Source organism: Macaca fascicularis, chromosome 2 (assembly GCF_037993035.2).
Source record: "Macaca fascicularis isolate 582-1 chromosome 2, T2T-MFA8v1.1".
Classification (NCBI taxonomy): domain Eukaryota; kingdom Metazoa; phylum Chordata; class Mammalia; order Primates; family Cercopithecidae; genus Macaca; species Macaca fascicularis.
In genome coordinates, this window is record NC_088376.1 from 23,837,654 (window position 1) to 23,864,766 (window position 27,113).

The 27,113-nt window shown below is 41.9% G+C and overlaps 1 protein-coding gene and 1 long non-coding RNA gene across 34 annotated transcripts in view; both read left to right on the forward strand.

Moving 5' to 3' along the window:
* LOC135969613 (uncharacterized) lies at positions 1–24,767 on the forward strand. Of its 2 annotated transcripts, none has more exons than XR_010584908.2 (4): positions 1–37; positions 1,593–1,859; positions 3,610–3,712; positions 23,956–24,767. It is a non-coding gene; the product is annotated as an uncharacterized lncRNA (long non-coding RNA). The 2 variants fall into 2 exon arrangements; XR_010584907.2 differs by lacking the exon at positions 23,956–24,767 and adding an exon at positions 10,536–14,436.
* Positions 24,768–25,174: 407 nt separating this feature from the next.
* THRB (thyroid hormone receptor beta) overlaps positions 25,175–27,113 on the forward strand; it is a 371,812-nt gene continuing 369,873 nt past the window's right edge. For 11 of the 32 annotated variants that reach the window (XM_015444499.4, XM_074030881.1, XM_015444497.4 and 8 more), the window contains exon 1: positions 26,026–26,343. The gene's annotated coding sequence lies outside the window, so the exon portion shown is untranslated. Of the gene's footprint in view, positions 25,565–25,775; positions 25,898–26,025; positions 26,344–26,564; positions 26,807–27,113 lie in introns of those variants that run through there. The other 21 variants (XM_074030888.1, XM_045387033.3, XM_074030890.1 and 18 more) reach the window with 4 other exon arrangements.

Sequence of the window (27,113 nt, forward strand, 5' to 3'; positions counted from 1 at the left end):
AGTACCCCCTGCCGCGCAAGGAGGAATAAGTCAGGAGGTAAGAGTCTGCCCTCCGTGGAGTCTTTAAGGCTCTGGTCGCCCCCTCCAGCGCTGGGCAGTGCAAAGGCCTGGTGACTGCGTAAATGGTGGGTGCAAGGCGGGGGGCTTGGGGACAGCAGCCGCCAGCCAGCCGGGCCGGGCACACCACTGGTGAGGTTAGGCCTATTGAAAACATCAAATCGCCTAAGCCAGGATAGATGCCACACATGCATTCAATGCCAAGGGCATTGGAGCAAAACTTGGAGACGCAGGACTCCAAGTGTCTCTTCCCTCAGTCCCGGGTCTGAACTCGCGGGGGAATCTCCCACTCTCTTCCCGACCAGGCGCCGGCCTCGTGGCCCCCACTCAGTCGACCTCCACCCGCTCCTCGCCCGCCCGCTCACGGTCCCCCGGGCCCGCCGCCTGCGGCCCGCCCTTCCTCCGCCGCCGGGTCACTCCGGGACAGGCGCCCTCCCCCCGCTCTCCCCGCGGCGGGAGCCCAAGGCTCCAGCGGCTGCGGCGGCGGAACCCCGTGCCAGTGCCGGGCTTTGAACTCCCGCGCGACACTGGAACCCACCCCCAACCCCCGTGTCCCGGCTCCGGGCTCCTGGCGACCGGCGGCCGCGACCACGGCGGACCGAAGCTCGGCGAAGCCCCTGGGCGTGCCCCGGGTGACCGAGTAAAGGGCGCCCCGGTGAGGAGACGGACGGCAGGCGCCCACGGCTTGGAGGGGCTGCCTTAGGCTGCAGGACTGAGAATCGACTGCTCGCTGGAGCTTTACACCTTAAGTGTTTCTTGCTGTGAAGCTCCCTGAGCCCGGCCCTGGCTCTGCGAGCCGGCTGAGAGCGCTGGGCGACCCCTCCCGGGTCCCGGGACTCGAGACTCCTCCGCTGTGCGTTAGGCAGCTTGGTGAGCCCTCGCTGGCCTGGCAGAGCGTCGGAAGAACAGGGAGGATGGGGCCGCGCGGATCTTGCAGGAGTGAGCTCCTAACTCTGGGACTCCAAGCTCCCAGCAGGTCTTTTTTAATGGAAATTTTATTGAGGCCGGCTACACTGTCCTGGGCAAAACCCCATGCAATTGTTGTAATGTATATTTCATTGCAGTATCAAAGGTGCCTGATGCACAGCTAGATGCTTGTTCACGAACTTCACACACCTGTTTAACTAGCAGTCACACCAAGCAACAGAACATGACCTGCACCCTCAATGCCCCCTCAGCTCTTCCACCAATCGGGGCAATCCCTACCCTGTCTTCCAACACCAGGACTAGTTTTGCCTGTTTTTGTACATTATGTAGATAGAATCATAGGGAATGTGCTCTTTTGTGTCTGGGTTCTTTTCACTCAATAGCATGCTAGTGAGATTCATCCATGTTTTTGCCTATGGTTGAAGATGGTTGTTTCTCATTGCTGTACACAGTATTCCTTTGTATATATTACAATTCGTTTATTCATTCTATTTTAATGAAATATAGGTAGCTTCCAGTTTTGTGGTTGTTATAAAAAATGCTATTGTGAACATTCTGGTAGATGCCTTTTGATGACCACTTTTCCTTTTCTGTGGATAAATAACTAGGAATGGAATTGCTGGATCTTACGAAGGCATTTGCTCAGCTTTGGTAGACATGGCCAAGAGGTTTCCAAAGGGCTGCACCCGCTTACCACTTACCAACAATATCTTAGAATCCAGTGGCTCCAAGACCAAGTATTGATTGAGGACCTACTGTGTAGCTGGGAAAGAGCAGGGCGCAGGACACACTGAGCCCCTACCCTCAGGAGTTCCAACAGGAGACAGACTATACACACCTCAGCAAACACCCGGACAAACTACTGCCTAGTGGAGGTAAGTGCTGGGAAAATAGTAAAACTGGGCCATGAGATGGAGAAGGGCATGTAAAATGGGCTGGTTGGAGAAGGCTTCTGTGAAGAGACAACTGAGTCTAGACCTCAAAGACAAGAAGGAACTCTGGATAAAGACAGGGCATAGGCGGGAAGTCATCCCAATCTCTCCTTTTTTTTGCCTCGGGGTTTATAAGACTCCTCAGACTTGGGCAGAACCAAGTTGCAGTTTCCAAGGTCTTCAAGTTCACTGTTCTGCTGCTACTTGGGAGGGGGTGGGGGAGGAAAATCCCAGGAAGCCTCTAGCCAGAGCACCCACCTCTCCCAGCCTCTGAACTCCCAGACACTTCTTTCCCAGTATCTCCACCTTCTGTTGTATAGTTAGTGCTCGTTATGCTTTGTGCCCACACTCCACATTTTGCCAAGTACTTTACCACTTGAAACAATATTTCTCACTTCTAGTTATTAATGAGGTAGCCTGGTGTTAGACACATCGTGAGTCCCCACAAAGGAAACAGACAACATGAAAACATTAACATGCCCAAGGCCAAAAGGCGAGTCAGTGAAAGATCAAAGGAGGCTCTGGACAGTCCATACCACCCTCTAGGCACTGTGCTGAGGACTTCTATACAGTGTCCCTTTCATTACCACAGCAAACCCCCAAAGTGGGCATCATTATCTCCATTTAACACCTAAGGAAACTAAGACAAGGGAGATTACCCAACAAACCTGAAGTCACATAGTTAACAAGCCGGGAAGTCCAGACACAAACCCAGAATTGTCTAACTTTGAAACCCCGTCTCAGATCAGGTTTCCTAGAAGCAGAACCTGTGACCAAGATTCATGCTGAGGCAATTATCGTCAGGAGTGCTGTTAGGAGAAGAGTGGGGGGAGCAGAATTGGGCAGGGGAGAAGGTGAGCAAGACTCTCATCTCAACTGGAAACTGACTTTAGTCTATCCCACTAGGAACATGAACTACATCACAGGGTTAGTCTCACTTTGAAGCAAAGGGGGAGGCTTTTGTAGCTATTGTCATGCAGCCCTGGCAGTACTCCACAGAAGGGAACATCTTTGGGCCCTTAGCAATCAACACACCACAGAAGGGGAGGGAAGTACCAGATCAATGAAGGGGCTCCAGCTGGGAACCAACAGCACCTACTGTGCCCAGTCTCAGCTTGTCTTTGCCCCAGGCTCCCTTGGGGTACTGAGGATGCCCAGATCACTCCCTGCTCCAAACACTGCAGTCTTCCCACCCCTCCTACACCAGGGGTTCTTTAGGAAGGGCTTGTTAAAACTCAGATTGCTGGGCCCCACCCCCAGAATTTACAATGTAATAGGGCTGAGTGGGATCTGATAATTTTCAATTCCAACAACCAGGTGATACCTTGCTGCTTGTCTGGGGTGCACTATTTGAGATCCACTGTTCTGCAGCATCATTTTAGGGCATTACATCTGTGACTTCTAAGCTAGACTAATCTGCCAATGATCCCTTATTTTAACTAAGTTAACTGGACAATATGTCTCCCCAAATAGTAACTCTTCTGGTGGAAATATGAGAGTCGGTGGCAGATAACTTGAATACGAAAGTCTTCATGGCACCCTGTTGGTGATACCAATGATTCAATCCAACCAAAAAGAAAACTGGGAACTCTAAGCGTTAAAGGAAAGGCTTGAGGCAAAATATTAAATTAGCTGAAATTTTGCCATCAGGTCCTGAGACTCTTATTCTACCTTATGTGTCTCCTCTTTCTAGATTCCACTCATGGGCCCAGAACATTTTATGCTGAAACTGCCTCATACCTGTTCACAAGTGATTTGAGTCCATCTCCTCCAAACAAACATTAAAATCAGCCAAGGTAGGAATATTTACAGCATGGGAGTCAGCAAATTCTAAAAAACAGGAATCTTTATTTCCAGAGACCTAGTTACTAAACTTTTACCACATACCACTGCATCACCAGACCGTTAAAAGCTATTTGAAAAAAGATTAACAAACACACACCAATGTATAGTCGACAATAAAATTTAATACTTCTGCGTGCCAAACGCATACCTATTATGTGCCAGCACTATGCTGAGTGCTTTCTCATGTTTTTCGTTTATTTTCACAATAACCTGCAGAGGTGTTTTTATCCTAAGAAGAGAAAAATGAGACTCTCAGAAGTTACTTGACTTCCTCAAGGTCACACAACCAGTTAAAGGCTACACCAGCTTTCCAAGCCACATTGACTAATGCCAAAAATCTAGGTTCTTTCTACTGCTGCATTCCTACTTACTTGTAGTTTGAGAGATTAAGGAGACTAAGTCTTAAACCAAAGAAATGATTTTTTCACTGCAGCAGTTCACAAATGCTTCGGTCTCAAGACTCTTTCATACTCTCAAAAAGTATTGAGGACCCCAAAGAGCTTTGGTTCTGAGGATTATAAATAGGATATATAAATAGCATAAATAAATAGGGTATTATAAATAGCATCAATAGTATTGGAATGGAAAATGAGTAATGTTTAAAATATTTTTACTAATCATTTAAAATTAACAATGATAAATCCTTATGTATTAATGTAAAGAACATGTTTTCTTAAAAACAACTATATTTTCCAAAACAAGAAACTATTTAGTGAACAAAAGGCATTATTTTACATTTTTGCAAAATGTTAAAATGTCGTTTCTTGCTAATATAACAGAACATCACAGACCGGATAATTTTAAAAGAAAATAAATTTATTTGGCTCATAGTTCTAGAGGCTGGGAAGTCCAAGATCAAGGGGCTGTATCTGTTGGACCGTCTTGCTACATCATAACATGACAGAAAGACAAGGAAGCATGTAAGGCAGAGAGAAAAACAGAAACCATACTTCATCCTTTTATCAGGAGCCCACTCCTGAGATAAATACCCAGCTCCTGCAATAAGGGTATTAATCTACCACCTAAAGGTCCCATGTCCCAATTAATTTATCCAATGAAATTTCAACATGATTTTTCGAGTGAGCATTCAAACCATAGCATTTAGTGTAATAGTATAGCTGGAGTCCCATAACTGCTTCTGCATTCAATCTGCTGCAGTATGTTGTTTGAGTTGAAGTATGTGAAGAAAATATGACTGTATCCAGCTTGGAAAGGCAGGATCTCATGGACCCCCCAGAAATGGTCTTGAGGACCACCAGGGGTCTTGGAATCACTTTGATGACTGCTGATCTAATTATTAGATGTCAGGCTCAAGACAGTGATGGGAAGACAGTAGGCTTCAAACTTTAGTCCATCCAATCTTAGGAGTTAAGATTATTTAGAATTTGACTAAGCGAGGGAGCTAAATGGCTATTTTATAAGGTAAACATAAAAGTCCCCCCCCCCCCGCCACTGCTCTCTCTCTCTCTGTCTCTCCCTCTCCCTCTCTCCCCTTCTCTCTTTCCTCCTCTCTTTCTGTCTTTTAAATCCCAGTAACTGCCAGCCCACTGATTTGCCAAATCCCAACAATGGCATTTGCAATACCATTTATTCATTCAGCAAATTATATTAAGCATCTAATATGTACCAGGCACTATACTAGACACTGAGGATATAAAAGTATATAAAACATCCACAGTGGCTACCTCTTTGGGGCTTACATTTTACTGGGAGAGACAGGCTATGTCACATACAGAAATGTGTGGTTCCATAAAAAGATAATGAGAGATTTTCTGCAGAAGGAAGTCTTTTCTGGGAAGTGCTAAGGGGAGTCCTGAGGATTCCTAGAAGTGAATTCAGAAAAGGTGGGAAGGAAATGGGGCACTCAGACGGCAAGACTAAAAGTGATGTGAAATAAGACCTATAGCCTATGTCAAGGATTTGGCTCCTAAAAAAACCAAAAAATGAGTTTTTTACTGGAAAAGGGTGTGATATGATGACACTGTTCAGAAGGCTTTTGAGTAGCCTAGGCAAGACAAGGTCTAGGCAAGCTTCAGCTCACATGAGTAGAGGGGGATTAAGACAAGTGCACAGATTTGAGAGATGTCAGAAGGTAAAACTGATAGAAGTCAATGCTGAGTTGGATATGGGGAAGGAGAAGGTATCAGGAATACCTCCCAGATTGCTTCAAACATCTATTGAACACCCCCTATGTGTCAGTCACTGCACAAGGATCTGATGTCACAGCCAAATAGGAATTGGGATTAGGTTTGACTAGAAGTAATAGAAAAATAAAAACTATTCATTTCTTAAATGAAATAGGCCTTTCTGTTTTTATCATCTCTCATTTAAAAGTCTATAAGCCCAAGTTCCAGGATCCTACTTCTTGAAATTTAGGATCCTCTGACTTTGTTGCTCCCCAAGGCTGGACCTCCATTCCCAAGGGCCCCCAAGATGGTTTCTCCAGGTCTGGCCATTGTACAAATGTCCAGCCATCAGGAAGAGGAGGGTGAAAAATAAGGGGCAAAGCATAAAGGAACTTCCCAGATGCAACCACACAACACTTTGTTTATGTCCATTGCTCAGAATTTATCCAGTAGCCCCAAAGATGCTGAAGGGATGCTAGGGAGCACAGTCTTCATTCTCGGGAGCCATATGTACAGCTAGAAGTTTTACTACCAAGGAATAAGGGGAAAAATATAATGAGGGACAACATAGTTTTCACAAATACAGAATTAGACACAGGTGTTCCATTTTTGAGGGCTTACAGCAGTCTGAGGTCAATGGTTTCCATCTTGTGTATCCAATAAAAAATTGGAATCAGAGTCAATGCTGTAATGTGGCCATTTTGACTCTGATTCCAATTTTTTATTGAATTAATTTAATTAGTATTAAGGCACGGTGATAGTTCTCATTTCATTTTGTATGCAAAACTTTCCTGATTTGATTTGCTTCAATTGAATACTTTAAGGGATTATAGCCATAGGATTCTATTTTCCATAAATGATTAATTAATTTTGTTCAAAATATCTTAAATATTATTAAGCATATTAAAAGAAGGCATTGAATTATAAACTTTATGAAAGCACTGCTTAAATCATGAAACATATTTCTTGTTAAATTAATTTAAATAACAAATTTAGTGAACAAGTTTATGTAGAGGTATTTTCTCCTCCAATATGAGTGATTCGAAAACTAGCAAGAAAATGTATTTTAAAATTTACCTTTCCTTATTGTTTTCAAGCTAAAATTCATGCACAAATGTTTTAATGTGTATATATGTGTCTGTATATGTAAATAAACATCTGTTTTCCTGTGTGAAGTCATTGCCCTACAAGAAAGCATGATGTATATCAATTTGGATGACTTGAAATATCTTTTATGAGATAATTAAAGTATAAACTGTTCCTAAACTATTAACCTTCTGGTAGCTTCATAAATGTAGCAGCTGATGACATACCATAAAGTACAACTGTCAACTTTTAAGATATGAGCTAAGCTTGCTTGCTCAGATTTGGGCATAGATAAGAAACTTGACTCAGTCTAGTTTTATAGTTGCCCAGAGATTTAAATAAGAAGGGATGATTGTCTATCACAGCTCATAATAATGCACTTAAATTTAGAGCTCCAAATACCCCCACTCCCCAGTCGGCATGCTTCTCGAGGCCTTCGGACTGAAAAACTGCAGCTGTGTTTATGTGGTAATTTAGAATCCCTATTACATATGCAAGCAACTGGGTTCCATGGCTCAATCACAATTCATTCATTTTGCTTTTTTTGTACCAAAGAAATAAAATCAGAGAACTCTATAGCATTATGGCCAGCCCCTCAAAATCACAAAAATCAGGAGATTGAAAATGATAGCCCCACAAAACCCACAAATCGTTTCCATTTGCCATTAAATAAAGTTCACAACAGAAATTCCAGATATATGTAGTTAAGGTGTGTTATTCAGTTCAGCAAATATTTAGTAAGACAAGAAAACAAGTAGCCATAGTAAAATAAATTAAAACATGAATAAGGAAAGGCCTTTACTTTGAGGATACTGAAGCCTAAAAGAAGATATTTCGAATCAAGCACCATGTGTCTATTTGTGTGCATGAGAGAGTGTGTGTGTGTGTGTGTGTGTGTGCGCGCGCTTTATGGAGAACACCAATAAATGAACTGAGTTTGTTTCCAGATATGAATAAAATTCTCCAATACTTTTCTTTGGGAATGTAACAAATCTGTGCAGACATGTTATTTATGATTCACATAGCAAAGATTTTTAAAGTATTTGTTTATTGTCTAGATCCACAGTGACCCTAGCAAAAGTATCTGTAGTTCATCTTGTTACATATACTAGCCAGACTCTGAAAAGTTGTGTAGAAATTGGCTTTTGTGCAAATGGAAGACTGTTTTCATGATGCTTAATAGTTAACTCAAAATCAAATGTTAAAGTCATATTCTAATTCAGGTGTTTTTTTATAGATCTGGGCTTTTCTCATATTATTTTTACTTATTGAATGTGTGTGTCTACAGTGTGAGGGGGATGTACCAGCATCTTATAAGGAAAATCATTTTACTCTAGAACATTCAACACTTTTTAAAGGTGCTGTAGAGAAATGGAATTTTTATAATCATTTTGGAACATAACATAGACTCCTTCTAATTTACTCGTGGGTTGCATTTCAGATGTTAAGTTGATTGGTATGCAAAAGTTGCTACAGGAAATAACCTCTTACATGTTAAGTTTTCAAGAAAGCACACAAAAGCAATTCATTAATCTAAGATATGGCTCTGCCATAACTGTTCCTATGTTTTTTTCCCTCTAACTTTTGAGCACTCCTGAAGTAGGGAATCAACAGCTCTCTTGTCTTTTCAACTCAGTAGGCAAGGACTTCACAACCTCAAAGTCACAATGATTGCTAAACCAGGGCTCCTGAGGTGACGAGAGAGGGGTTGGGAAGGATAGCTGAAGGGTAGGACAACTGAGCTATAAGGGATGAGATGATGGGATGGAAGGTAAGGGACCTTTTGCTTTCTTTTCTAAGCAGTTATAGAAAAGAACTGCCATTACTGAGATTGATAAAAGGAAAATAAACATCAAGCAGTATGACACCATCTTTTTTTTTTCTCTAGATAGGGTGTGTTGCCCAGGCTGGAGTGCAGAGACATGATCTGGGCTCACTGCAACCTCCGTCTCCTGGGTTCAAGTGATTCTCCCACCTCAGCCTCCTGAGTAGCTGGGACTACAGGCATGCGCCACCCAGCTAATTTTTGTACTTTTTGGTAGAGATGGGGTTTCACCATGTTGGCCAGGCTGGTCTCAAACTCCTGACCTCAGGTGATCTGCCCACCTCAGCCTCCCAAAGTACTGGGATTACAGGCGTGAACCACTGCACCTGGCCTGGCTCCGTCTTACAAACTTTTTGCTCTCGAAACAATTAGATAGATATATGATTGATTGATTGATTGATTGATTGATTGATTGAGATGTATGATAGGAGTTTTGAAAGTGGTGAGAAAAATTAAAGATACACATGCAGGCCAGTATGTACAGGCTGATTTCAAAGTCAAATTACATGGGTTCTAAACCCTGATTTACCACTTGGAAGTTGCATGACTTACAGCAAGTATTTAAATCTGTCTGGGCCTTGGTTTCCCTATCAAAAAAAAAAAAAAAAAAAGAGATAATAATAGAACTGTACTAAATTCATAGAATGTGGTAACAGAGTAAATGAGATAATCCATATAAAGTCATTAGCACAATGTCCAGAACATAGGAAGTGCTCAATAACATTAGCCAACAGCAGCAGCGGTAACATTATTTTTATGGAACATTGTTGAAAGCTGCAGGGATATAGAAAAAAACATATTCAGTGGGAGGGTAAGTTCCAACTTAACTAGATTTGTGACCCTGAATGGATCATTCAATTTCCTGGGATCTCATCTTCCTCAGGATATGTCTAGATAAGCCAATGTTTCTCGAGTGTCAGTGTGTGCGATCACCTGAGGATCTTGTTAAAATGAAGATTCTAATTCAGCAGGTCGGGGGTGGGACCTGAGATTCTGCACTGCTAACATGTTCCAGAATGAGATTGGTACTGATGGTCTGGGTACTACACGTTGAGTAGTAAAGATCCAGATGGTATCCAGTGAGTGTCTTTTTCAGCTTCAATCCAGTTTATAATGAAGACACTGGCCCATTTTTGTATATAAAGAAAGAATGAAAAATTCAGGTTCACTTTTGAGAAAAATTAATCTCATATTAACATGGGAATTTTGTCTCTAGAGCTCCAAGAGATTGGAAGAGAAGGTCAGGATTCATCTGAAGGGTCAGATAATTGGCTGCTGAGAAGGTGGACAAAGGGGGATGTTTCCTGATGAGGTCCTCAGGACAGAGGCATTTTAAGTTGGGAAGGTTTTCTTTTTTTTTTTTTCTTGATTCTGGAAGGCAGCATGGCATCATAGTGAAGAATGAGGGTGTGTGTGTGAGGGGTGGAGGGGTGTGTGTATGTAATCAGCTACACCTGGATGGTTATCTCAACTCTGCAATGTAATGGCTGACCTTGGGCAAATTTCTTAATTTTTGTCAATTTCATTATCTCATCTGTAAAATAGGAATAGCAGTACTTTGTTGGACTCTACTGACAATTAATTGATATAGAGCCTAAAGTACTAAGCACAAGGCTTACATGCACAGGTAAGTGGCCAGAAAATGTTGTCTATTAAAATTATCATCATCGTCATTACCATTAGCCTTATATTAGGAATGCTTGAAGGCTAACCATTATAATCTTAATTCTATTTTAGTTTCGATGACAGTGGTTCTCAAACTCCAGTGTGCCCTAGAATCAACTGGATGGCTTATTAACACAGATTGCTGGGCCTCATCCTCAGAGATACTGATTCTGTAGGCAGTTCTTCGGTGGGGTCTAAGCGTCTGCATTTTTAACAGACTCTCAGGTGATATGACGCTCCTGGTCTGGGGACCACATTTTGGGAACCAACAATCTACAGAATTACTTCCTATAACTGGCATGATTATTAAGTGATGATGAATCTTTGGTAAGTAAATTTTCCACCCAAGTGAAGGTTACCTCAGATGTGACACTTTCATTTTAATCCCTTTTTGATGAAAACTTTTCTAAAATATATCATTCTTATTCTTATATATGTGAACAAGGGGCTTTTAAATACCACTTAGCTTTTCTTTTGGTTGCAGTTATCAGATAATTCCTCTTGATTTCAGAAGGGATAAATAAGCATGGCCTTTTGACTTATGAACTTATTAACCTGAACAATATTTCCGGGCTCTGTTCCTGAAGGGACAGTCATAGATCCCGAGAAGAGATAGTAGTGAAACTTACAAGTCAGCACGAGTTCTCTGAGAGTAGGTAAAGCTAACTATTTCCTTTATTGTTATGACTACTAGATTGGTAAATTGGAGAAATGGTATAGGCATAGATGTTGGACTAGCCAGGCTTACCAGGCAATACCAAAATGTGTTGAGTTGATTAATGGATGGGTGTCATTCTGGATAGATATTGCTTGTAGAGTGCCAGAGGGTTCTGTCCTTGGCTTTGTCTAATTCTTTCTCAGTTATTTGGATGAGCCAGAACATAGCCCATTCCCATTCTTCAGGGGTATGAAAACATAGATAAGAAGACCACTTGACAGATAATAAAGAAAGGGTGTGAAGGAGAGCCAGAGCAGACTTTGAGGGCCCAAACAATCCAGAACTCTGATTCTCTGATAGTTATGATCGCTTGATTACCTGTTATGATACTGTAGTGTAATAGGCAAAATAGGTATGTGACTGCCTTAGAGCTTCTGGTCTTTGCTGCCAGGATGACAGCAGATTAACCTTAATTTTCAAGAACACATCTCTTGCTGCTCAACCAAATTTTATCCTTTCTCGAATGTCTTCTTTCAACCTGCTCTTAGATTGCTCTTTCAGCTCTACAAGCGTCCATGAAACCACATAACTAGACTTGACAAGAAATATAAACGAAACAAGAGTAAGCAGACCAATGGAGAACATAAGAGACCATTTGTTTGGAGTTTGGCTCTAGAGTCTCAGAGAGTGTTTTTTCTTACATTTATGTTCCAAAGGAATGAAATGATACAATCTTTGGCCCCCTGAGCTTTCATATATTGGTATAAGAGACTCAACTATCTATTCAATTATCATTCACATTTCAGAGAAAATTGTATTTATTTTATTGAATGATGACTTACCAAAAGGTTGCTACAAATGAATAGAAGGTGAAATACATAATGCTGTATATTCTACTCGAATATATTCATTGTTCAATTAAATATGGTTGCAAGCACAATGTTAAGCCAAATGCCTTGTATTCATGTATGTACACATACCCTGTAAGTCTTGCTTTCTCATTTGCTATTGCCAAGGTGATAACTCTTAATGACAGATGGGAAAATGTTTTAAATAGAAAGGAATTTGGAGGAAACTAAAATAAATCTCACTTTACTTCATTATTCCACATCTTCTTTCCCTGAATGGCAACATATTAGTGAGGACCCTCTTAACAATACATGAGTTTTGTTTGATAGGCTGTCTGATTTGCGCTTATTTCCCATAGGCAATGAGTGTGTGTAGTCAAGTCTAGGTTAGGGTCAGACAGGTTTTTCATTTATCTTTTCTAATGACCTGTAAACGTTCCACTGACTTGGGCTTTTATTTCGGAGGTAAACATTTTGCTAACTAGTCACGGGTGATGTAGGCACATTAAAAACTCCCTGCTAATTTATCATCATTGTGTAGCTAACCTCCAGCAGGTAAACTAGGTCCATTTTGCTCTCATGATTTTATGATGTTGGCAGTAGTAGTAAGTATGCATTACTTGGTCTCATCCCTAACCTGAGAAAATGAACCTTTTTACAGTCCTTTCAATCTGATCACACTATTTTAAGTGCTGATGTATTCTGAAAAGATGAATTGTTTTATGTTGCAATGTTTCCACTGAGTAATAGAGTATCATGTGGGTGAGGGAGGAAGAAGTGTAGAGTTACAAATTTAAATACACTGGCTCTGTATTCAGACACTTCCATATAAGGAAGCAAGGTGATACTATAAAATATTCAGATGTATTCTAGGGGTACTGTGCATTTCCTAGATTATCAGTTTCCTTTGCTACATTTCTGGGGACTAACTGCCAACATAAGAATTGTAGATGATTCATAATTAGTAAATGCACTTTGTTTTTCTTTGCAGCAATATTTGTAAAAATAACCTTATTTTTGGTACATTTATTTCTGTCTATTGGGCATTTTGTGACAAATATATTACTTGAAATGTCATACTTCAGAATTGTTTTCTTTTCATCTATTTTGAGGAAAACATTAAGGTTCTGATTTGAATTATTTTAGGATAGAAATGTATTAAGTGATATATGTTATTAATAAGCTCCATGTTTTTCTCTATTCTCTATAAGGTGCTAAAACATTCCAGACATCAGATTCTTAGTCTAGAAAATTATTTAAGCAGCAGCAGCAAAATTCAAATTTTCTGACAACAGAAGGTAGAACAGGAAGTTCTCATTTGGGGATGATTCTGGCTCCTGGGGACATTTGTGGAGACATTTTTAGTTGCCTCAACCTGAGGGGGTCAGGGGAAGTGTGTTCTACTGGTATCTAGTGGGTAGAGATCAGGGATGCTGCTCAACTTCCTGCAGTGCAAAACACAGCGCTCACAATAAGGAATTACGCAGCCCAGAATGTCAATAGTGCTAAGACTGAGAAACCTGGACCTACAACTCTGTTTGCAATACAAATACAAATGAAAAGGAGTGAGGCAGTCTGAACTCTACACACTGGATCAAGATCCTTTTCAAAGGTGGAAATAAAGAAACCCTAAAGGAGGAACTCAACCTAGGATACAAGAAGAGAGGAAACATTTTGTTCCTTTGTGTTCCACATGTCATTAGGAAGTACACATGCATGGACTATTACATCACAGTGAATCATGACCACGTGTTCATTCTAAACATTGTGGTATTTGTTATTCCTAACTTTAATATACTGTAAAATCTGAATGTGGCATCACCAAACACCATGAAATGTGTTCTCCCCTTTTCTAATAGTGCATCAACTAATGGTTAAATGTGATCTTTAACTTGACAGAGTCTATGCAATCCTTCTGCTTTTTATTCTGCTTGGAGATCACAGCCTGTAGAACAGGATGATAGTTGAAAGCAGATGTTCTTCTAAACTATGTTTCACTCAAATCCAGCAATATGATAAAAGAGGAAAAATGGGGAAACATTGATGGGGCTTCAGGATAAAGAGTTTTATATTTTTCACAATGATTTGAATGTTAGTTCTCTTCTTTTTCAGGCCACATTCTGGTGTATTCTGTCATCATTTAATCATGTGTTACCTGTTGCTTTAGTCTGTCCTTTCTGATTTACTTCCAGTTTCTATTTCATTTATATACGTGTGTGTGTGTGTGTGTGTGTTTGTGTATTTATATATGTGCGTAAGTGTAATGTATATGTATACATGTTTGTATATATACACATCATATATAATGTATATATACACAAAATAATGATATAGTAATCATTTATATATCACATATATAGATAATATACAATATTCTGCTCATACCTTGACTCCTAACTGAAATGTTACTTTCTCAGAGATGCCTTCTATGACTATTTCATGTAAATTAAATACCTTCATCCATTGCCTTCTCTTATCTATCACATTTTTCCTCCATATATATATATATATATAAAAAATATATGTACATATGTCTCTTTATATCTCTCTTGATATACTTTTTTTTTGAGACAGATTCTCAGTCTGTCGCCCAGGCTGTCTTGATATACGTTTAGATGTATTTCTATCTCATTTGACTCAAAGGAAGAGATAATTTTGCTTTCTCTACCATGACATTTTCAGACCCTGGCCTCTGACACTTTGCCCTCAATAAACGTTGCATGGGTGAGATAAAAGCTACCCACTCAAGGTGTACTGACGGTCAACTGTACTGAGATTATCAAAGCACGTGTCCTTCCCTTTTCTGTGATAAGGTGACTACACCCTGCACAATTGTTCTGTGCACACATACATTGTATAATTTGGCCGCAGTCTATTTTTTCCTATGTTTGTGACATAAAATGAAGGTAAGCCCCGACCTGTCAGTATGTGACATCATTTTTCCGAGACCAGCTCACAACTGCACATACACAGAGGCCTTTGCTCTTAGCTTTTTGTACCAATCTCTGAAGCACTATGGCTAGGCTTGAGACAGAAAAATTCCTGGTATAGTGATGAATCCCTTAAGCTGAGCAAAGAACCAGCAACAGTCGAGAACCCCTTTGAAGATGTTACTCAATTCCAAGAGAGGAATAAAAGGGGCCTATGGTTGCTCTCATTTAAACTTCTCAAGCCAAATGTTTGGCTTCTGCCTCTAAACATATCCTAGCAACATGACGTTGCAGACCTTTCCCTGAAGAGGTGGAGCCTATTTTTCCTTCTCTTAAAGCTGGACATTCTACATGTGACTTGCTTCGGCCAATAGAACTTTAGTAAATGTGACAAAAGCAGAGACTTGAATAGTGCATTTTCTTTAGAGTTCACTCTCTTGCTGATATTTGGGCCCTGAGACCACTGTGTAAGAATCCCTGACTACTCTGCTGGAAGATAAAAGACAATGAGGAAAAAGGCTGATCTATTCCAGCTGAGGGCTCCCAAGGCTGATGGGTCTGCCAACCACCAGACATGTCACTGAGATGACCATAGATTTTCCAACCTCAAATTAATGAACTGTCGAGCTAACTTACAGATTCATGAAAAACAAGTGATTTCCATTTTAAGCTACTAATTTTTGGAGTGGTTTTGTTATGCAGTAAAAGCTAACTGATAACAGTCACAGATAGCATATTACTGTCTGTTTTCTTAAGGAGGAAAGTCAAATGTCTATAAAATTGTGTGAGTTCAGCAGTGTTTGTGGAACTCACTAGTTTCCCAAGGTTGTTCAAGGTATAAAAAGGGACTTTCTGATCCAAAACTTGGGAATTACTGCATTCTACAGCATTTTCAACTTAGAGATTGAAAAACAAATTAGCAAATTAAAGATAATAAGAATCCACAAAGTAAATAAACACACACACACACACACACACACACACAAAACTGCTGAAAATATGTTAAAGCCCCATCTTTCCCAAACTTTTATAATCTCTTGGCACCATGCTATTAACATTATAGTCATTGCTGAAACCCTACTCTGAACGTAATGGTAAATGGTCTGTACAAGAACTTTGAGATTTGGGTCGTGGCCCCAAGTGTAGCCTTTGCAAACTACAGGACCTTTAACAAATCTAACTTGGTAAAATTTGATAAAATGAAAGACATAATTCCTGAAGAAGGCCCCGAAAGCCTTCTAGGTCATCTGTTCCTGTCACCCGAATAGAAATTTAGATGCTGCATCGATATTCGCATTCTGAATTATATTCTGTTTCTGATGGGCTGTGCCAATGCTGTAGTGGCGAATCATTATTTCATCTCAAAGTCCTTTTTGAGGGCCACCATTATGCCAGGTACTATTTTGAAGAGTGTTAGGGATACCTTAGTGAACAAGTCTTTCTCCTCTAATATAGTCTTTAATATAGCTACTGTACATACCCTCTCATAATTAAGCTCCAATACAGAGCTTGTATTCCAGCAGCGGAGCTGGACAATAAATCTGAGAAGAAACAAACAGTTAATATAATGTCAGCTGGTAATAAGGACTGTGTAGTACAACAGAGTAAAGGGCTAAAGTAGTGGTTCTTAAACTTCAACTTGCATCAGAATCACACGGAAGATTTGTTAAAATCCAGATTTCTAGGCCCCATCCTCCAAGGTTTCTGATTCAGCATTCTTAAGTAGGGGATCAGAATTTTCATTTCAAACAAATTCCCAGGTGATACTCATACTGCTAGAGGGAGGACAATGTTTGGATAACCAGTGGGCTAAAGAATGATAAGAGGTTGTTCTATTGGATAAAATGGTAAGGTAAGGCCTCTCTGACCATCAGAGACCTCACTGAAGTGAAGGAGAAGCCATGTGAGAATCTGGGAAGAGAGCTTCAGTAGAGAGCACAGTGTGTGCAAAGACCCTGAGGCAGAATTGAACTTGTGCTGGAGGAATAGCAAGGACTGGTTTTCCTAATACCCATTGCTATGTTAGCAAGCCATAGTCCTTGTCACCCATTACAGCATGAATTATGAGTGACTATCTTTCATCAGTTATGGCTTATAGCACCTACTAGGGTCCAGGGTCCAGCTTTCAGCTGAATTATTTTCCTGACTCACATTTAGAAATAGCTTTTTTGTTTTTCTTTTTTCTTAAAAGGGAACTTTGAGAATTAAGGAGTTTGGGTTAAGTTACTGGCTAAAAGTCATAAGAGGAAACTGCTCATCTGTCACATTTCACCTGTTGAGGTCTACTGGTTTCAGTTCTGACACCAGAACAGGTGTAACTTAAATTCACAGTCTTGCTTCTGGTTTGTAGGAGGATTTGTGATTGTTCAGGTCAAGACACATTATTTCAGTGTGGTTCATTTTGTATTTGTGGATTTTCCCAGATAAAAATGGATTATGTTTTTTAGAATGTTCTACATTTGGGAGATGTTTTTCACATTCCTTACCTCATTAGATCCTCATAATTTAATTTCCTGATGCAGAAAAGACAGAAACTATCTACCCATGCTACAGATGAGAAAACAGACTCAGAGAACACTCAGCAGACATTTCTTTTTGCTTCTCTTCACGTGGTCTTTCTTTGGATAGGCAACCTGATTTTCCAAGCACTTACAAGTACATAATACATCATGGAGCAGGGGATTGGAGATAAGCTCATAGTCTCACCACTGCCTCTCTTGAGGAAATTTTGGTCTCAGGTCTCTGCCTATCTCTTAGGTGCACTTTATTTCCGCCATCAATCATAAAACTGCATGGCTCTACTCAGAAAGAAGTGAAGGAAACGGAGCTTTGTGAGAAGAAAAGGAAAACTAATTTTTACTGATCACGCAAGATCCAGGCAATTTGCTCAACATTTTAAAAGTATGATTTTTAGTTAATCTCCTTAGCGAGGTGGAATCTCTTCATTTTATCGGTTAAAAAAAAAAAAAAAAGTTAGGGCACAAGGAAGTTAGCTAATGGATCTTAGAGCAATAACGTGACTGACTCAACATCAATTTTCACTGCCTGTGTTTCCTCTAACCTCAGCATCCACAGAGCCTTTTTTCAGATACCACATTGAGGCCCAAAGGAAGAATCTAGGAGGAGGCATATAAATGATAAGAGTGAGACACTTCCTGGCAGGGACACATTCATGTCAATCCATCCAACAGTCTGAATCAATATCATTTTTTCATGGTCACAGGTAAAGGGGTTAAAGAAAAGTAAGCGAGAGAAAATGTCCATCATCACCTTCAGCAATCTCAAATGTCCTCATATGAAGGATTATACTTTATTATGATATTTTAAATCTCATGAATGGGTGTAAGAATGAGTAGGAATCACTGAAAGAAATACCAGCAAAGAACATTTTATGACCTGAATTTACAGATCCTCTGGCCATTAATTAAAGCAAAAGTGGTGGTAGATCTTTTGCTTTAAATTAAATTAATTAATTTTGCTTTAAATTAATTAAAGCAAAAGTGATGGTAAATTCAATCTGTGGTTTATCCAAACTAATGAATAAAATCATCCTGTCATTTGACTTACCTGCCAATAAAAAATGCATTAAAATCATCAGAAAAACAAAGAAGCTGCTTTTCTGCCTTCCCAAAAGAAGCTGCCTTTAGGAATGGAACTTAAATCCATGCATTCCCAAGTTTCTTCATTTAGCTAATAATGAACACAAAAATACTGTTAAGAAGGAATAAGGAGCACTCCAGAAAATACAGATCTTTATCTGATCATTGAATGGGGGTAGAATTGCACTGACTTCCAGAATGTAAGAGCTGAGATGGATCTTAAGCATTACTTAGTCCTTCCATTGATGCATGTGTACAGGAGGACCAGGGAAGAAATGACAAAGGTAAGGGCACACAAGTAATTATGAGCCCGGCTCAAATCAGACTGGCTCCAATTCCAACACTTGGAAATCTCTAGATGACTCTAGAATAGTTTCTCCTGCATTGGAAAAAAAATATTCCTGGCATTCTCAAAGCTGGATGTGAGAGAAGGGCATTCCAACTTAAGAGATTAGTAGCAGTTAGGAAATGCTACAGGGAAAATATTCACTAAAAGGTCTCTCTAGGAACTGAGTCATTTCCTCCAAAGAAACACTGTTAAGGGCTTGAACTCATAGACGGGCAAAAGAGTCTGTCTCCAGAGACATTATTTCTGCAAGTCTGAATTCAGACATGTGTTTGAGTTTGTGCCCAATCCTTGCCAAAGATAGGAGTGCTCCTTCTCTTTCAAAGAATTTACATCGTGTTCAATGACAAGCACCACAACGTGAAAGATTTTGATTTTCTCTCCCCCTCTTCTCTCTCTACAGCCTAGAATTGTCTGCCCAGGTAGGAGGCAGTTGTATTGTTACAAATATTTGTAAATATTTATTGAATAATTGATTTCGGAAAAAAGTATCTTTCAAGATAAAAATTTTGCCTTTGCCATTTTTGTGTTTTCAAATGCCATAAATTATATTTTTCCAAAATAATAATGATGGATCACATTAATGAGCCACCTACTATGTGCCAGGCACCATGCATAGCATTATCCATCTATTACCACAGATTCCTCATGCCATCCCTATCAGGTAGGTATGATGGTTTTCTTCATTTCTACAGTTGTGGAAACCGAGGCTTACAGAAGCTAAGTAACATGCTCAAATCACATGATTAGAAAGGACACAAACCTGGAACTCAAATTATTGTTATTCATTATCTGGTATGATAACTACAGTGCAGGGTTTTGTTCTAAATCTGCATAATGAAAACTCAGTCCTTTCTTGTACTAGCTGTAGATTTGTTTGCCTCAAATGTATCATTTATAGAGTTCAAAATATGTTCTACAGTTTGTTTGTAGGAGCTATGACTAGCATTTTATGCAATACTTTGTAAACAGGATAAGGCAAGTTTATTTGTGAAAGAGAGCTATAATATATGAAAATAGGAGATGTCAGTAAGACCCATCTTGCCCTCAAATTGAGAATTTCATTTAAAATAACTGACAACGGCAAGCAAATCTGAAGTTATGACTGCCACTTCAGATATGACTCATTCAGGGATTTTAAGGATCTGAAAATAGCCCATAATCATAGCATTTTATTATATGTGTTGTTATATCTAGATATATTAAAGTTTATTCCATGAAAATGAGTAAGATTTACCTCATTCCTTTCCTTTAAAAAAGGATATTTTCCCCAAAGTTTTAACAATTACATTTCCATTTTTTATGCATATAAGCATAACTCAAAAAGGAAGGACACTTAATTGGCATGTTTTGGGAAGCTGTGTCTTGAACCACTAGATTTATTCTGTGATTGACAAAGAATTTAACAATGTACTGTACTTTTGTGTGCTCACAATGAACATAGGTTATTACAGTCCAATTAGCAATTACTCAGCATGTCTTAAACCTATCTTTCAAACAGCTGAAAAGTAAGATTTAATTTAGAAATGTTTTGGTATTCTTACCTTCCTTTCCACCATTCACCTTTTTCTTGGTATACTTTAATTTATCAGCATCTTCATTTTTACATAAGCTTTAATACATAGCTTAGTTCATAAAAATGATTTGCAGCTGCAAGCAGAGCTTGTAATTGCTACACAAGGCAACAGTAGTTTTGAATATTGATCATTTTGAGGATTTTCTATTTGTGATACTGAAGAATATTTACTCAATCAAGTTAGACTGCACATAAGTTTGAATATTTTATTTGTGAAAACTATAAGAATGAACAGAAGTCAGCAAGTGGTAACTAATCATTTTCTAGTTGTTCATAATTGTGCTAGTACCTCAGAGAGCTTTAATAGAATAACTCAGATAAATATATGACAATCAATTTCACTCCTATGCATATGCCCAGGAGATATGAGTGCATGTACCACAAAAATAATTGTTCAAGAATGTTGATAGTTGATTCATTCATAATAGTCCCAAATTGGAAATAACCCAAAAGTCCATCAATTGGAGAATGAATAAATGAGTTGTGGCGTATTCATATAATGTAATATCAAACAAATTTTAAAAGAACAACTTTCTAATCCACACAATAATGTGGATTTACCTCAAAAACATTGAGTGAAAGAAATCAGACATAAGAGAAAACACACTGTATGATTCCATTTATATGAAGTATTTTCTATCTTGTTCTGGGAGGTGATTATACAGGGGTACGAACATGTAAAAATTCACTGAACTGAACATTTAGGTTTTATCTATTTTACTGTACATATATTACATATCAACTTAAAAAATTACCATTCTGAACATTTTTTAGCCCAACATTTTGCTTTGAACCTATATTCATATTAATGCACTTAGGTGTATTTTATTCTTTTACCTGTATTTATTTGAGGAAAAGATTATTTATGCTGTGATAGAGTTTGGCCTGGCTGACAGGTGTGTTAAGGGAGCACCAATTACTGAAACAAATTAACACTTGCCGTTCAGTGACAATGCAAAAGAAGTTGATCACTTAATCTCAGTAATAGTTCAACATGTGTGCTCTAGTTCTCCTCCACATGGTGATAGAAGACTCTTCCAGGTTGTGGCTTACCAGTTCCCACCCAGGGCCTCAGAATCTTCTACCTCTAGTTAGAAAACAAGGTAAGAGAATGTGATTAGGGAGTTTTGTAGCCAGTGACATACATGTTTTCTTTAGGGCTCTTCTGATTGTCCCAGTGCACAGTAGTTCCTTAAGGGAAGGGCTAGAGACACGTCTCATGACTGCCAGAACATGCTCACCTTTTTCAGCCTCATGTGCCTGTCCAATAACTCCTTGTGTCGCATACAGGTAGCATGATGAGCTGATTAAGAGTATACCCTCTATCACCCAGTACCCAGGCCTGAGCTTGAGCAGATTATTTGATCTTTCTAAGTTTTATCCTTCCTAAGTTTTCTCATCTGGAAAATGAAGTACATACTAATACTGTTTCACAGGGTCCTCTGACAAACTTTAAAAGATATATGAAATATTTAGGACAGTACCTGAAACATAATACATGTTTAATACATGTTAGCTATGTTATGTACTCCTTGCTATAACCAACCATGCCAGAATGTCTACTGCACCTCCAACATGCCCTAGGATTCTACCACAATAAAGGATCAAGTTCTTTCCCCATGGCCAGCTTCATGGGCATGTGGTCTGTGCAGTTGCATACAACCCATGCTCGAAAGGGCTTGGTGCTTGGGGCCTGGCACTTCGTTTAATGCTTTGTTGTCACCATATTGAAATTCCTGATAATTTTATCTTTGAACTTTTGTAAGTGAAGGTCGATGGGACAATGGAGCATGTGCATGAACAGAGGAAATACAGATAACACGCATAGCTGCTGCCATTCTTTACTTTTCAACTCACACATAGCATTCTTGATGCCCCAGGGGCACAGAATCCCTGTGGGCACACAATGTGTGGGAGGTCTGCAAAACTCAGATTGAGTATGAGGTAAGCATGTCACATCAATGACTAAGTGAGGACAGTGACAGCCCCAAAATGGGGTTTGCCATGCTTTCCATTCCAACCAGAGCTTGATTTGAACGCAAAAAGAAGGCAACAATCAAGGAAACTTTCTCTGTATTTTCTTATGTTATTTAATACTTGTCTGTAACCACTTAGTTTGAAAATGATGACATAGAAGGAAAGAGAAACATAGGGCAACCTATAGTTCCTTTTCCTTTCCGGTCTCCCTTATTCATCAGTAAGCCAAAGGCAGAGTGTAGATAAAAATGGGCATGTACCAAGATATGAAATAAAAAGTTAGTTTTGTGCTGTGAATTAGAGTGTACTTGAATTGGATAATTTTGACCCTATCATCTTCCCCAAGAAACTGTCTTTCCTGAAGGGTTGGAGTTCTTACCCAGCTGCTATGGACCAGAATCACTGGGGCCCTTATAGCAAAAATAAGTTCCAGGAACTAACAATGAACAGACAGAATCAGAATATCCAGGGCTAGGTCAGGTGGCTGCACAGCCAGCTTGAGAAGTAGCTAAATAAGTAAAACAATACCAGGGGTTCCAGTCCCAATACTCCCTGGCAAAATGTGGTCCATCTTTGATGAATTGGTTCAAGTACCACCACTTCCCATGAAATCTTTCCTGATTTTTCCCTCCCCTCATGCCCACATCTCTAACTCTCTGATCCCAAGTCCTTTACTATATATTAATTATCTTTAACATCTAGGACATTCTGACTTGAACTTTGCTTCTCTGAAAAGACTCTGGTAACACTGAGGGCATTGCGGGGCAGGGACTAGGTTTAGGCAAAGTGAGGCACTCATCCCTGGTGTGAAATTTAAGGGGATGCCAAAAAGAAAAAAAAAGTCTCAGTAAATCAGGAGAAATATTTTAATGCACTATTTTAAAAATCAAAATTAATGCAACAATTATTCATGATGAACAATACATCAAAATTTTAAATAAAGACAGGCTCAGATCCTGCACTTGTACCACTGGCCTCACTCACTTCTGCCCAATCCGAGCCCTGTGAGGTTCTGTTTCATTCATTTTCTTACCCCAGTAAGAAAATTATTTATTTATTGCTAAATAAATAAATATATGAATGAATTGCTTTCTTGAACTGAGTCATCAGCTTAAAGGTATAGATCCTGGTAATGAGGATGTCTATGGTGAAATATGGGAAAGGGTCCTGGAAACAGCCTCGGTGTGCCCTCTCAGGTCAGCTGGAACACATGACCACATAATCTCAAGTTTGAATAAATGTTCTTCCTTCAATCAAGTCATCATGACATTCTCCTCCATTGTCCTACCTTGTATAAAACCAGAAAAATAAATGCCACGATCTCTTGGTAACCCTTCTTTACCATTATCATGCAGCCTGTAGGACAGCCCCTGGAGGTCCTGTTCAAAACGGAACACTAGTAGTTGAATGTTAATGATACAACTAGGTTGCAGTAAAACTGCCCTCCCCCATTGTTATATAACATTGTTACCACCATATTCTCATGAATTGTTTGAATAATGCCACACCCTTTATTTATTTCATGCTTTAATTGGCTCTTTATTTCCGAAATTTCTAGGCAAAATGAGATCAGAAAGACAAAGCCCTCGAACAAAGAGAAGCAACAGTTTTTGTGACATTTTGTCTTCTGTATGTCTCCTTCTTAAAGAATTTAGCTCCAAATTATACTCGGGAAGAGAAAAAAATCAAAAGTTCCAGTAGGCCGCGAGGCCTATGATCCACCGTGTTGAAGGAAGATTTGCTTCACCTCACCCCGCGGTAATACTAAGTTGTTCACACGCTGTGAAGAAGACCGGAACACTAGGTTGTCAACTGTTGGGGCCTACCTGCGCCAGACTTCTTCCTCAGTGGCCAGCTTTTTCCCCCACAGTTAGCCACCAGGGGGCCGCCTGCTTGGAACAAGTGGTGTAGACGCCACAGCTTTTCTCCAAACCAACCAAAACATTCCGGGGCAGCTTTGGAGCAAAGCCCAGGAACTTCCCTGCAAAGGAGAACAGCTCTCCAACTACAGAAGCCTGCAAGTCCTATGGTGCAGCCTTATTAAGAGTAGAGAAGAAAGCACGGATTTCTCACCGAGGACCAAAGGGAAATGGCGTCTCTGGGGCCTCAACTTTCTTAAAAGTGCATCAGCGAAACTCTGCTTATCCAGGGGGGTGGTTGATAATGCTGTTGGCAGGGGTCCGGGGCCTCTCCCCGCTTTCCCTGGCACGCTCAGAAGCGAGAATAAAACATACATGTCACTGGCTGAAAATCCAGAGAACCCTCCAATAAAAAACCTATACATTGTCAGGCCGCTGAGGATCCATATCGTCATAACTCTATAACACTGCGTGTTACACGAATAGATGTGAATATTAAATTATGATGTCGGAATTATTTTAATATTTTCTCTAAGAAATTAATGGTACTCTGTTGTCAAAGTAGTTTTGTTGCAACTATTGTTCCTTATTGACTACATTTTAGCTGTCTGAGGACTCGGTATTTCCCAAGTATCCTTCTAGCTCAGAAAGCAAGTCTTTTCCTGGTCGCCAGGACTTAAGGTTGGGGCATTTGAGAGACCTATATTTGCCCGGGAAAGATCTCTTGAAGAGTATACATTATCTTTGTCTTCTTGGTTTTATCTGCACATTTCCAGGGCAAAGACAAATTAATAGGGCAGCCCTTCTGGGATCTGCGGAGTGTCTGAGCCCTGTACGCACCTCTCCCATGATATGCATAATGGCGGTGGGGGCGGGGGTGTCCTCCTTAAGGGCAAGCCACGCATGTCCCAAACTTCCATTCTTGGGGTGGCGGTGGTGGTAAGAGAGCCGCCAGATGGCCCGACCAGCGGAGGCCCCAGGAGGAGCCAGATCGCCCTGTCCTCCCGACACGCGCCACAAGTGGTTTGGGAGCGGAGGGAGGAGCGCGGCGGCACGGGTCGCGCCGGTCGGGCCGGGCAAAGAAGGCCAGGGCGTGCTCCTGGAAGACTCGCCCTCCGGTCCCGGTGTCACTCGTTCCCCATTCTTTCCTCTTCTCCAACTAGAGTAACGACGCCCAAACCCGCACCTATGCGCGCAGGCAATCGGCTGGGTGGACGCGCAGCCACCAAACCCACAGCACGGTCACCACCCCTGGGAAGGCACGGCCGGGATTAGGACGAGGGGGAGCGCCCACACCTGGGGAGGCAGGTGCGGAGGCGGCCGGCCCGGGGACAGCGAGTGCGTAGTGCCCGGGGTCGGGGTCGGCAAGCCGGGCGCTGTGAGCGCGTCGGAGCGCCGGCCCGGAGCCTGGCAGGGGCAGTCAGTACCGGCTGGGCAGCCCGGGGCGGTGGCGGCGGCGGCGGCGGCGGCGGGGTGTGCGGCCAGGAGGCCATTTCCTCGCTGCGCCCCTGGCGGAGCCGGGTTTGCCTGCTCTTGGCCGCCGCCGCCACAGCCGCGCGAGTCGGACAGCCGTGAGGGCTTCAGGGGAAACCAGGTCACCGGTTCGCAGACGCGGCGCGGAGCAGGCGCCCCGGGCCCGGAGTAAGACAGCGTCCGGGGAGCGGGCCGGGGCGGGCCGGGCACGCGGGGGACCCGGAGAGGCGGGGACTCTGGTGCCCCAGACACACTCGCTTCCTACGCCTATAAAAGTGGAGGGACCCGGGAGGCGCGGCGCGGCCCTGGCTGCGGCCGCCTCTCTTCGCCCAAGGAGTTGACATTTTGCAGGACTCGCGCGACGCCCAGTCGCCGGCGCTCCCCGGGACCCCGCCGCCGGGAGGAGGGGGCGGAGGAGGGTGGAGACTGCGGGGCTTGGCCAAGGAAGGCGCACATCCTCGGGCGGGCGGCCGTGACGCGGCGGGGATTAACTTTGCATGAATAATGTGAGTGCGCTTGGAAAAGAGACCTCCTGCTCCGCGGGCTCGGGGCAAGAGCCCGCAGGCTACCTTCCCCGGGCAGGGGCGCTCAACCCAACCGGCTTCAGGGCACTGGTAATTTGGCTAGAGGACCGCGCGGAGGCAGCGGGGTGAGGGGAGGAGGGGGCGACAGTTCCAACTGTCCACAGGGTGGGCGGGATGGTGACGGAGTGTCGCAAGAACCCGGAGGGGTGCGGGCGGCTAAGCCGAGCGCGCGCGGGCGGGCGGGCGGGCGGGCGTGGGTGGTGGGGGTGTCATCAGCCTGATTACCTGCCTCCGCGGGGCTTCTGCGCCCCGGATCTGGGAGGAGGTGCCCTCTCGTGTTCGGGCACCGCACGGCGGCAGGCTGGGAGCTACGGCGTGGACAGTGGTGGAACAGGGTGGCCGGGCTCTGTTCCAGTCGCAGCGGCTCTGTTCCTCAAACCCCAAGCCCAGCTGTTGACATGTTCCTTGTGAAATGGAGTTTGGCATCCTCAGCGCCGAACCCAGTGGAAGTTTCCATGATGAGGAAGTTGTGTGACATGGGGGTTCGGAAAAGGTTGGCAGACCGGGGGGGAGGGTTAAAGGGACTGTGGGTCTCCCATCCCCCCTTTTTCGCCTGCCCCGGAACTCCGGGGCTTGGAAAGGAGAATTATCCTGAATGTTGGCGTGCGCTGTGGCCGGTGCCTGGCGACTGGGCTTCTCTCCGCCTCCTGGGGACTCGGCGGGGATTTCGCTAGCCTCCTGGGTCGCGCTCCTTCGCTTTGCTTCTCTTGGCGCAGCATCTTCCTCTGGGTCGCCTCTGAGTTGGTTGTGATACCAGCTGTGCCAGCTGTGTGACCTCCACCCCCTCAGAGAAGGACTTA